The sequence below is a fragment of the Notamacropus eugenii genome, chromosome 2, assembly GCF_028372415.1.
Source record: "Notamacropus eugenii isolate mMacEug1 chromosome 2, mMacEug1.pri_v2, whole genome shotgun sequence".
NCBI lineage: Eukaryota > Metazoa > Chordata > Mammalia > Diprotodontia > Macropodidae > Notamacropus > Notamacropus eugenii.
Genome location: NC_092873.1, coordinates 253,592,377 through 253,605,007, shown reverse-complemented (window position 1 = coordinate 253,605,007; position 12,631 = coordinate 253,592,377). Strand labels below are relative to the sequence as shown.

The window sequence follows — 12,631 nt, the reverse complement described above, 5'->3', positions numbered from 1 at the left end:
TCAGGGTTAGCAAAGATTACTGCCTATTTGAGTAGACAACTTTAAAAATTCCCTTTGCATTTTCTAAGGAAAGTGTGATAAAGTTCTTTATTGCCTTTAACCCATTCCACTTTCTTCTAATCTAATTCTCCACACTCAATGCTGGGAAATAATTTTAGCTATTTTCAAAAGATCTGTCCTGGAAACCCTTCTCTTTATTTCTCTCATTTCTGATTAGATTGTTATTTCCTTACAGGCTGAGACTATTTTGTTTCTTAATCCCCATTTTTTCTTTTGGTGATCTCATCCACTTCAATGATCATATAGCAGTAGAAAATTCTCAGATCTACATATCTAGACTTCATCTCTCTTCTGACCTCAAGTTTCTTGTCACCAATTGCCACCTAGATATCTCCACCTGTATGTCCCATAAGCATCTCAAATTTAATATTACCAAACAGAACTGTTTTTTCCATTAAATTCATCATATCTTTTTGCCTCCCAATTTCTGTGTATATCAGCCTTCAAGTTGCTCAAGTTCCCATCCTTGAAGATGGCCTTCCTTCTCATTCTCCTAAAGAAGGCAATGTGATATAGCCAATAGGCCACTGAACTAGGAGTTATAAGGAGATAGATTCAAATCTCACCTTCAATACTTAGGAAGCCCTGGGCAAGTCACTTAACTTCTCCATCTTCATCTATTAAAAAGTAGAGTTGGACTTAATGGTCCATAAGAACCCTTAACTCTAAATCTATTGATGGAATTCTAATAAAGTTGCCCCCAGCCCCAACATTCTAACTTCCTTATGGGGATTACTGAACAGCAGACATGTCCTGATTTGACACAATCTGGCTTTTAACACACTACCCAAATATACCTCACTAGAACAGCAGGAGTGTCCATGTGATGGAATTCTAGCCATTGCCTCTAGCTAGCCACTGCCCCCAGACTCAATATTCTAACTTCCTCATATGCCCCACTGAGCAGCAGGCATTACCTGAACACATCACCCATTTTGCCCCAGACAGGCCCACAATAGCCAGCCAATCAGAAAGCAGCATCACTAGGATGTTGACCAGGATGCTTGACCACCAAACCATAGAAGCGGCTTTCCCTAAGATGGCACTTGTGCAGTAATAGTAAAAAACTGCCCTAAAGCAAACTCATGATGCTGATAGGGTTATTATAATATTGTTATCAAACATACATGCCTGCCCACCAGTGGGTTTTTCTGTATGCATTATGGGTAACTTTTGCAGAGTTCCACTTAGGCAGGGACCCTTCTCCTATTGCCTAATCCTTTATCAACTCCCTCCTATATTTTAATATTCTGTTACATAATTGCATATTTTGCTCTATAAAAACCCTTGTCTGATTTTCACTAAGCTGCTGGTTCGTTCTTGGAGCTCAGCCCACTTTCTGAGAGGTGTAACTCTCAGTAAATGTCTTTACTTGGGTTGAAGATGGTCTGAGTCTGTGAATTCTTTCGAGATGACCCCACAACACACCTTGAAACCACAACAAATACAACGACTATTCGTGATTCCATAAGACTGATGATGAACTACGCTATTTACCTCCTGTCAGAGAGGCAATGGCCTCAGGAAGCAAAATGCGATCATGTTCTTTGAATACAACCAATGAAGGAATGAATTTTGCTTGACTATGAATCTGTTGTAAGGATTTTGTTTTTCTTTTCTAAGTTTTTATAAGGTGCTCCCGTCACAGACCTCTCTCTTAGAAATCACTTTTTTTCTCAAATAATTATCTTGTATCCAGCAGTTTCACTGTATCTAATTTACTATTTCACTCTCTCAAGTTCCAATTAGGTGCACTTGTGGTAATCACTGACCATTATTTATCATTCTAGTGCTTACTAGTGCTTATTTGAGAGACATCACCTAGAATAGAAAAAAACAAATAAAAAGTCCAGGAACCAACAGCCACATGGTCATAAAGCGAAGAAGGCCCTTTCCCCTCACTGCACTGTCAGTCACTAAGATATTTCAAAAGTGACTGAAGCAAAAGAAGAAACCCCTTCAGCTGTCAGGCTTCCTGAATGCCTCTACTGCCAATTAAAGGGCCACCTCTCCAATTCAGGACTCACTCACTGGAATGTGTCAGAGAATGTCTAGACATGCTCCACCTCCAAAGGCACCTCCCTTACATGTTGACATGATTTTTGGCTCCCAGTGTGGGGGGACACCAACATGTGCCACATCCCCATTACATGGGTACACTAAGTCACCACCAAACTTAGGAATACCATTGCTTTCCAAAAGTTCTTTTATAGAGAGGACATGTGATATGTTATAAAGAGCACTGGATATCTGAGGATCAGAGCATGAATCTGAATTCTACTAATTACTCCCTGAGTGAATTTGGGTAAACTGTTTAAATTCTGAGCCTGTCTGCTCACCTGTCAAGTGTGGGCACTGAACTAGATAGAGTTCTATAGATATAGACAGATTCTTTCCAGCTCTCATATGCTATGATCTAATGAAGTCAGTAGTTTGGAACTCAAAAAACATTGTCCCACAGGAAAAATGTTACACAAGGCAGCCAGTTTCCCAGGCCATGCCACAGAAGTCTATTTAATCCATAAAATAGTTAAACATGGAAACTAATCACCACTTACATTTTCCGATGGGAAAATGCATTCACAACAACTTTAGATGCTAGGAACACATCTCCTTTCCATGGTCCCCTCCCCAAGAAGAGAATCTGATACTCATTCCCCACTTGCTGCTAGATCTGAGGTGGGGAACCCACAGCCTCAAGGTCATATGTGGCCTTCTAGGTCCTTGAGTGTAGCCTTTTGACTGAGTCCAAGTTTTACAGAACAAATCATTTTAATAAGGGGATACAATGGAGTCAGTTCTATATCCCATATGGAATAGGGACATCAACGCAGGAAGAAACTGAAGGGGCCTTGAGAATCAGGGATGGGGCTTCCAAGAAAAAGCTAGGGTTAGGAACTGAGGTAGTCTCTGAAATGAAGAGTAGGTTGGGGGGATGGTGGGTGTGGAGCTGGAAGGTAGTTGGGAATGAGGAACAAAAAGGTAAAGGAGGGAAGAAGAGTGCTGGACACACTTTCACCACACCAACTTTGGGGTTTTCTTTCTACTGTTTCTCCTATTGGGGTCCAAAAAATCCTTACCTAATAATCACATAATCAAAAAGACTGAAGGAAGGTTTGTTTCTACTACAGAGACCAAACCAGCTCTCCCCTCCAATCAGTTTTAAATCACCCAGTTTCTTTAAACGCTTATCCACCCCAGTTCCACTTCCTTCTATTCCATTTCTTCTTTCTTCTCACCACCCTTGCCTCTACTGTGGCAAATTCCATCCCCAGACACTTAAGGGTACAAAAACAGGGTGAGAAGTTGAGAAGGGGGCAAGTGGGTGGAGAGGTCCTTTAGGAATGGGTGCTATTTCTTAAGGAACAGCAGAGATGGAAAAAGAGAAATTTTTCTTTGGCTGATGTTGTATTGAATTATAGCAGATTATGTAAGCAGGTAACCCAGGGTATGTAAGTTTGTGTAGATACACTGATATCTATGCTGTGTTAGAACTGAAGACCCAAGTGTTGGATGACTGTCAAAGTAGAGAAATGAATAAACTTTGTTTCTGCTGACTTGCAAAGCTCTCTTACCATACCTACCAAATGCCAGGCACCAAGAATAAAAAACCAGTCTCTACCCTCAAAAATGGGCAGCTAAGTAGTATAGTGAATACAGTGCCAGGACTGGAGTCAGGAGAACCTGAGTTCAAATGCAGCCTCAGACACTTACTAGCAGTGGGACCGTAGGCAAATCACGTAATCCTGTTTGCCTCAGATTCTTCATCTGTAAAGTGGGCAATAGAAGGAAATGGCAAACCAATCTTTGTCAAGAAAACCCTAAATGTGGTCACAAAGAGTTAGACAAGACTGAAATGACTATACAACAAAAAAAATCACCATCAAGGAATTCACAATATAATGAAAATGCATAAAGAAAAAAGTACAAAGTACTATCCCTCTCCAAAAAAACTACTTCAAGCAAGAAGTCACTTTTGAGTGGGAGGAGGCAGTTGCCCCTAACCTGAGCCTTGGGGGCAAGAAGGTTTTCAAAAGACAAAGATGTGGAAAAAATGTGATCCAATTATGGGGGAACAGCCTACATCAGTGCAGTTTAGGAGAAGACAGAGCATCAAATAGTCTTGGTTTCTCTGGAACATAGTGTATAAAGGAGAGTAATTTAAGAAAGGTAAAGTAGTTTGAAGCCAGACTGTGAGGGTCCTTAAGTACCAGGATAAGTAAAAAGTTAACAGCTTATCCTGTAAGGAATAGGGAGTCATGGAAAATTTTTGAGCAGTGGTGGGACCATGTAAGAAGCAGCATAGTATGATAAGAAAAACACTAGACTTGGAGTCACGACCTGGATTCAAATCCTGGCTCTACAAGTAATTAAGTACTGGGCCTTAGGCACATCACTAATCCTCAAGCCTAAATCTCTTCATCTGTAAAATGAGCCGCTTGACTAGGAGATCTCTGAAGACCTTCCAGCTCTGCACTATGTTGTAATTCAATGACCTGCATATTAGGAAGAATAATGTGGCTGCTGTGTGAAGAAGGAGTTAGAGAGGAGACAGACTGGAAGCCAGGAGGTGGATTAGTAGGCTACTGGAAGGGACCAGGAGAAAGGGCCTGAACCACAATGGTGGCAGTGCAGGCAAAGGAAGAACAGCAGCTGAGAGATCGTCTGACCCTAGAACCAGGCAAGCGATTGGATGAGAGACTAAGAGATTGAGGGATGAGTCAAAGGCCATGTGTACTCTCTGGGTCTTCTTTTTTATATGCAAATGCTCTTGGGACAAACAGTAAGGGACTCTTTAGTACAGCTGACTACGTCCAATGCTTTCTTCTAATGAAAGCCCATCTACTGGGTCACAGGAGAGAACCTGCAAGGGGAGGAATTTAGAGAGAAAGTAGTGACTGGTCACATCCTAGCATCTGTGCAGTGCTTTGAGGTCCTCATAACAACCTGTAAAATAAACACGCATTATTATTACTCTGTTTAACAAATGAGGAAATTGACGTTGAGAAAAAGTATCTGAGGCAGAATCTGAACCTGCATCTTTCTCACTACTAATTTAATGCTCTATTTACTGGACCACCTGGCTGCCCTTGGGAAGAAAAGGCCAGAAAGGAGAAAGGTAATGACAACTAAAACAACTTCTGCCTGCCAACAGTGAGATTCGCCCCAAACCTATATTTTACTTTGGAACAATCCTGGGTCCTCATTTCATGTACTTTTGTGGGAATGCCCCAGGTAGAAGAAAGGTCCTAAACCTAGAAAATGCTATTTTTACCTAAATCCTTAACCTTTCCCTCCCTGAAGTTTCCATTTTGGAATAAAGATTTCCACATGTCTGAACTAAAGATCACTTTTTCCCAGACCTACATACAGATATTTTGGACCAGTAGAACCCAGAAATAGTAATTGGCCACATAAAAAAGTCAATTCCTGGAAAGAGGCCCATATAACTGGGGTCTGAATGTTTGTCCCACCATGGAATGTCCCCAAATATCCCAGTGTGCTTGAGGGTCCCATCTTTCCCATAGGTCTCCACATAAAAACTACAGAAACTGGCATTTATTGCACAGTCATGGAATGTCAGAGTTGGAAGGAACCTGATGGAACCTTTTATTCAAACCTCTCATTTTATCACTAAGGAAATTTAGGGGAAGTTACCAGAGAAGTGACTTTCCCATTGTGATTGATCCAGGAGTTCCTTGACTCCTGGTCCACTTTTCTTTTAGGATAATGGGATCGCAGATTTAGAGTTAGAGAACACCTTAGAGGTCATCTCCCCTTCATTTTACAAATAAAGAAACTGAGGCCCAGGAAATCTAAGTGATTTATCTGCCCAAGGCCACACAGTAATTAGCCTCAGAGGGAGGATTTTAACCCAAACCAGAGTCAATGTTGTTTCCACTTAACTGTCTCAGACAGAAAAACACACACACACACACACACACACTGCTATATCCTGTGTTTTAAATATAAGCTTTCCAGAAACAATTTTATTTATTAATTTAAAATTATTCTAAATTCAAGCACTTCTAGTTTAGAAAGAAAAATGTCTAAAATGACAGGGGCAAGCCACTTAGCCTCTCTGGGTCTGGATTTCTCCAGTTACAACATTGTGGAGGTGTTAGCCTATGAGATAACAGCAATCACACATAGTGTTTTTAGGAGTTGCAAAGTGCAGAGTATTTCAAAAGTCTTGGTGCAGTTTTAAGCTTTCATAGCCACTTCTGGGACACTATACTCTATCTCATTTAATCCTCACAACTGCCATGTAAGAATATGCTACAAGTATTATTATCCCCATTTTACAAAAGACAAATTCAAGCTGAAAGAGTGATTTATGCAAGATCAAACAGATAGAAGTGGTCAAGTTGAGATCTGGATCCAGCGTTTCCTGGCTCCAAGCGGAGCTCTCTCTATACTCTGCTATATTCCCTCTTACAAAGGATTTCTAAGGTTTCTTCCAGTTCTAAATAGTATGTCTATGATTCAATAAATACCATCTATACAGAGTATCTGCCATTTCTGCCAACAGGTGTGAAGAAAAAAAATTGATGATTTCTAAATAATAGAGCAGTCCCCAACCACCCTGCCTACTCTGGAGTCCATGGCCCATAACAGGAGCCAGGTGAATGAGTTTTCTTTGAATTCAAGATCATCAGAAGTTATCTTAAACTACGTTTCTCTTTTCATTTCCCTGTTGGGGATAGCTGGCAATGGACTCATCATTTATTTTCTTCTCTTCCACTTCAAGAAGACCTCCTTCACTGTCTACATCCTAAGCCTCTCAATTGCTGACTTGACTTTCCTTGTTTGTACATTTATCTTTATTATAAAAGACATAGTTTACTTTGATTCTGGTAGTGAATTATTTCAATCAGAGTTGTTTCTGTTTATCTTCTGTGTACTGATTTTGTTCTGCTACAACACGGGCCTCTACCTCCTGACAGCCATCAGTGTGGAAAGGTGTCTTTCAGTCCTTTACCCCATTTGGTACCAATGCCAATGCCCAAAGCACCAATCTGCTGTAGTTTGCCTCTTGCTGTGGGTGCTCTCCATTTTTGTGACCTGGTTAGAAAGCTATGTGTGTGTGTGTGTAGGAAAAGCAGAGCCCAGATTCCCTTTTAGACCACGTGCTGTGGTGGAAGTGTTTTTGTTCATCTTGAACTTCCTTATGTTTGCCCCTCTCATGGTCTTCTCAATGCTTCACCCTCTTCATCAAGGTCTTCTGTAACTAGAAGCACTGCCAACCAGCCAAGCTGATGATGCCACAGTCATTCTGTTCCTTGTCTTTGCCATACCTTTGAGAGTTTTGTTGATGTTGTATCATTTCCTGAATGAAAACGATTCATTTTTATTGATGTTATATTTATATTTGAATTTGTTGTCCTAAATCAATAGTACCGTTAAACCAGTTGTCTACTTTGTGGTTGGTCAGATCAGGGCAAAGACAACCAGGAAGTCTTTGAAAGATACATTGCAAAGGATCTTTGAGGACAAGCCATGTCCAGAAGACAGAGAGAAACCTGGGCACTATAAAATCAGTGCCCTTCACTGGCAACAAAACTAGAGGAAAAAATGGTGCCCTGTGTTACAGAATTAGGAACCCAGGAAAATCAGTTCTCAACCAAGGTAAGAAAAGAATGCTACCTACTTAAGTGGACAACTTTTTGAACTCTTACATGTACCTCTCCTGGGGAAAAAAAAGGACTGGCAGTATTGTAAATGTATTTACTTACAGTGCTGTCTCACAACACCATTTGATCCCTTCCATTCATTCCCTTCTCTTTCCTAGAGCCTGCCCTCTAAACTAGACTTTGGGAAATTGTTTCAGTTATTTTAGGAAAATTTTGATATAGACTTTATTCTCTCTTTCTGTATCCCTCTCTCATTCAATTATCATTTTTGTGTAGAGATCCCAAATCTATGTATCTGGCCTTTATCTCTCTCGATCTCCATCCTTATGCCATCAGTTGTCTACTCAGCATTAAATTGATGTCCCATAGGCATCTCAACCTCAACCCACACAAAACACAACTCACTATCTTTCCCTTTAAACACACTCCTCTTCCTAACTTTCCAATTCCTAGTCAATTCTACCTCTACAACATGTCTCACAAATACTTCTCTTCTCCATATTCACAGAGCCACCACCCGAATTCACCACCCTTGCAACCTTAACTATTTATTCAATAGCCCTGAAATTGGTCTCCTCATTTAAGCCTCTCTAATCTACCTACTACACATGAGCTAAATTGAAATGACTAAACCACAGGTATATCCACGTTACTCTTTGGCTCGAGAAGCTCCAATGGGTCATGATATCTTCTGAGGTAAAATGCAAACTCTTCAGGATGGTGTTTAACTCCCTTCCCAAGTCAGTTCCAGGTGACCTTTTCATTGACTTCTCCTCATGCTGTATGTTCCAATCAGAGTAGCCCCTTTGCTTTCCTGTATACAATATCCACCTCCTGCCTTTCCAGAGGTTTCTAAGGCCTGAAATGCTTACTTTCCTTACTGGCCAAACTTGGGATTGCTTGTTAGATCATTCCAAGGTTCAAATCCTATGTCACTTTTTACAAAGGACTTTTGCCTAATAGTCCTTTGCATTTTCCTGTACCTATGTGTGGGTCATTCTTCACTTCCCAGCAGAATGAAAATTCCTTAAGGGCAGGGATTGGGGTTTTTTGGTCTTTGTATCCTGAACAACTTAGGTCAGCATATCACTAGCATTTAGGGACAGTAGGCACTTAATAAATGTTTAAGTGAATTATTGAATTGGCTAGGGCACATTATTAGTTTCCAAAGTATTTGATATATTGTTAGAAGTAAAGGAATAAAAAGTCACAATGACAAAGGAGAAGGAAGAAGTATAGTCCAGATCCTAAAATATACTTGTGCCACAAAGATCTAGAAAATATACCAGACCAAGATCTGGTAGGGAAATCCAAGGGAAAAAAATCACAATGAGGCATTTTCCTAACCAAGGTCAGCAGAGAGAGAGAGATAGGTCTATGGACACTGGGGACAAGATATGACCAAGAGCACCATGCAAGCTTCCTAACACCCAGGGACCAAAAGAGAATGGAGACTGTACACCAGCAGGAAGGACCAGGGCAAGAAGAGGTCTCAGGTCAATTCTTATCTGGTGCAGGTTATGGGAACTACTGCCATATGACAGCTATGTCACTCACTACCCAGTTCCCAGGCATAGATGCAGGGTGGACTGAGGTGGGAACCTGGTCCTAGGTGTGGCAGAAAGGAGCAGTCTCAGACCACCCTAAGCTGTGTATTGAACAAAGAACAAAGTCAGAAGCAGAGTTCTGTGGTTCTGAATCCAGAATCAGAGGAGGGACTTAATTTTATTCTTTAGAGTGGACTAAAATCTGAAGTATAATAACAAGGGCAGGAACTCCAGGAGAAAGGGCAGCCTGAAGTTTTGTCACACTGAACTTGCAGAGTTTCTGAGAAAGTCTAACAGAAGTCTACTAATCCCAACCAGTGACAAGACCACAGGAGTTTCGCTGAGACTCAAATCTGGGTCAGGAACTTGGACAGTGAACATTTCCTGCCAGGTCACATCACTCTGGGAACATAAAGTCTGCAGATCTCCAACTTGAGCTGTTTCTGAGATCCTAGAATAACACAACCCTCAGTAACCCAAGAAAGAAGCAGAAGGAAACAAGAAGACAAAAACTCAGCCTGGAGCCCACCCTCCCAACCCCCTGCCAAGAACTGAAAAACCTAGCCTTAAAATAAAGTCTGAAATCGAGAAATGGGTTGGAATAATGAGGAAACAAAATATATCACTAAAAAGTGCTATTTTAGCAATAGAGATGCCCAAGACATACCCAGAAGAAAAGAATTACACCCAACAAAGCATCAAAGAAAAATACAACTTAAGCAACGGCCCCACCAGAATTCTGAAAGAAAAGAAGTGTAAACTGTCACTTTTTGTAGATTATATGGTGGTATACTTTAGAAAATCCTAGAGAAGCAACTAAAAATCTAGCTGAAATAATCAACAAATTTAGCAAAGTTGCAGAATATAAAATAAAACCACATAAATCATCATAAGCATTTCTATATATTACCAACAAGTTCCAACAGCAAGAGATAAAAAGAGAAATTGTATTTAAAACAATGGTAAATAATATAAAATACTTGAGAGTCTACCTGTCAAGACAAACCCAGGAACTATAAGAACACAATTACAAAATACTTTTCACACAAATAAAGTCAGATTAAACAACTAGAAAAATATTAATTGTTCATGAGTAAGCCAAGTCAATATAATAAAAAAGATAATTCTATCTAAATTAATTTACTTACTCAGTGACATACCGATCAAACTACCAAAAATTATTTTATAAAGCTAGAAAAAAATAATAACAAAATTCATCTGAAAGAACAAAAGGTCAAGAACATCAAGGGAATTAGTGAGGGAAAAAATGTAAAAGAAGGTGGCCTACCTATATCAGATCTCAAACTGTATTATATGGCAGTAATTATCAAAACAATCTGATACTGGCTGAGAAACAGAGTGGTGGATCAGTGGAATAGATTAACATGTATGGTAGGAAATGACTATAGTAATCTAGTATTTGATAAATGCAAAGATCCAAGCTTTGGAGACAAGAATTCATTATTTTACAAAAACTATTGGGAAAAGTGGAAAACAGTTTTGCAGAAACCAGGTGTAGACCAAGATCTCACATGGTATACCAAGGTAATATCAAAATAGGTACACGATTGAGATATAAAGAATGATATCATGGGCAAATTAGGGGAGCATGGAATAGAATACCTATCAGATCTATAGAGAAGGGAAAAACAAGATATAGAGAGCATTATGAGATGTAAAATGGATACTTTTGATTATATTAAATTTTAAAATTTTATTAATTGTTAATTAATTAAAAATTAAATTTTGCGCAAACAAAACCAATGCAGTCAAGATTAGAAAGGAAGCAGAAAGCTGAGAAACCATAAAGCAAGTATGTCTGATAAAGGCCTCATTTCTCAAATATATAGAGAACTGAGTCAAATGTATAAAAAAACAAGTCATTCTCTAATTTGTAAGTGGTCAAAGGACATGAACGGACAGTTTTATGACAAAGAAATCAAAGTTATCTAAAGTCATATGAAAATATGTTCTAAATCACTACTGATTATAGAAGTGAAAATTAAAATAACTCTGAGATACCACTTTACACTTATCAGATTGGCTAATATGACAGAAAAGGAAAATTATAAATATTGGAGGAGACGTGGGAAAATTGGGACTCCAATGCACTTTTGGTAGAGTTGTGAACTGATCAACCTTTCTGGAGAGCAATTTGGAGGGATAAAAAAACTGTGTATACCCTTTGATCCAGCAATATCACTGCTAGGTTTGTATCCCTAAGAGATAAAAAGGTTAGCACAGGGAGTACAGAACCTATTTGTACAAAAATACTTATAGAAACTCTCTTTGTGGTGACAAAGAATTGCAAATTGAAGGAATGTCCATAAATTGGGAAATAGCTGAACAAGTCATGGTATATGATTGTAATGGAATATTATTGTGCCATAAGAAATGATGAGCAGGCAGATTTCAGAAAAACCTTGAAAGACTTACATGAACTGATGCTGAGTGAAGTGAGCAGAACCAGAAGAATACTGTACACAATAACAGCAACATTGTGCAAAGATTAACTATCATACACTTAGCTCTTCTCAGCAACGCAATGACCTAAGACAATTCCAAAAGCCTTGTGATGGAAAATGCTAACCATATCCAGAGAAAGAGCTATGGAGTCTGAATACGGATTGAAGCATACTATTTTCACATTGTTTTTTGTTTTTTCTTTCTCATGGTTTCTCCCTTTTGTTTTGACTCTTCTTTCACAACATGGAGAGAAGGGAGAGAGATAAATTTAGAACTCAAAATCTTACAAAAATTAATGTTGAAAACTATCTTTACATGTAATTGGAAAAAAATAAAATAGTAGTTTCACAAACATAAAGAGAATTTTTCTTTGCCCAACTATATGCCAATAAAACTGATAATCTAAATGAAATACATGAATATTTACCAAAATACAAATTGTACAGGTTAAGAGAACAGGAAAAAGAATATTTAAATAGTCAACCCTATCTCAGAAAAAGAAATTTAATAAGCCAGAAAGGAGCTCCCTAGGGGGAGAAAAACAACAACTCAAGACCAAATTCTACCAAATATTTAAAATAAAGGCCCAAATATGTACCCAATTTTTATTTTTAATTTATAATTAAAATGTAACCAATTTTTCTAATGAATATTGATTTCTAAAGAAATTTTAAATAAAATACTAGCAAGGAGATTTCAGCAATATATCACGAAGATCATACATTAAGACCAGGCTGGATTTTTAACAAGAGTGCAGGGCTGATTTAGTATTGGGAAAACTATAAGCGTAACTGACCATATCAATAAAAGAAACAACCAAAATCATATGAGTATTTCAGTAGATTCAGAAAAAGATTTTGTTTTTTCTTACAATACCCATTCCTCTCAAAAACAGCAGAAAGCACAGGAATAAAAGAAGCTTTG

At 38.8% G+C, this 12,631-nt stretch overlaps 1 protein-coding gene and 1 pseudogene across 2 annotated transcripts in view; one reads left to right on the top strand and one right to left on the bottom strand.

Moving 5' to 3' along the window:
- LOC140527135 (proto-oncogene Mas) overlaps positions 1-12,631 on the bottom strand; it is an 83,297-nt gene that overhangs the window by 58,378 nt on the left and 12,288 nt on the right. The gene's annotated exons all lie outside the window — the stretch shown is intronic.
- Positions 6,024-7,627, top strand: LOC140522956 (mas-related G-protein coupled receptor member H-like; annotated as a pseudogene).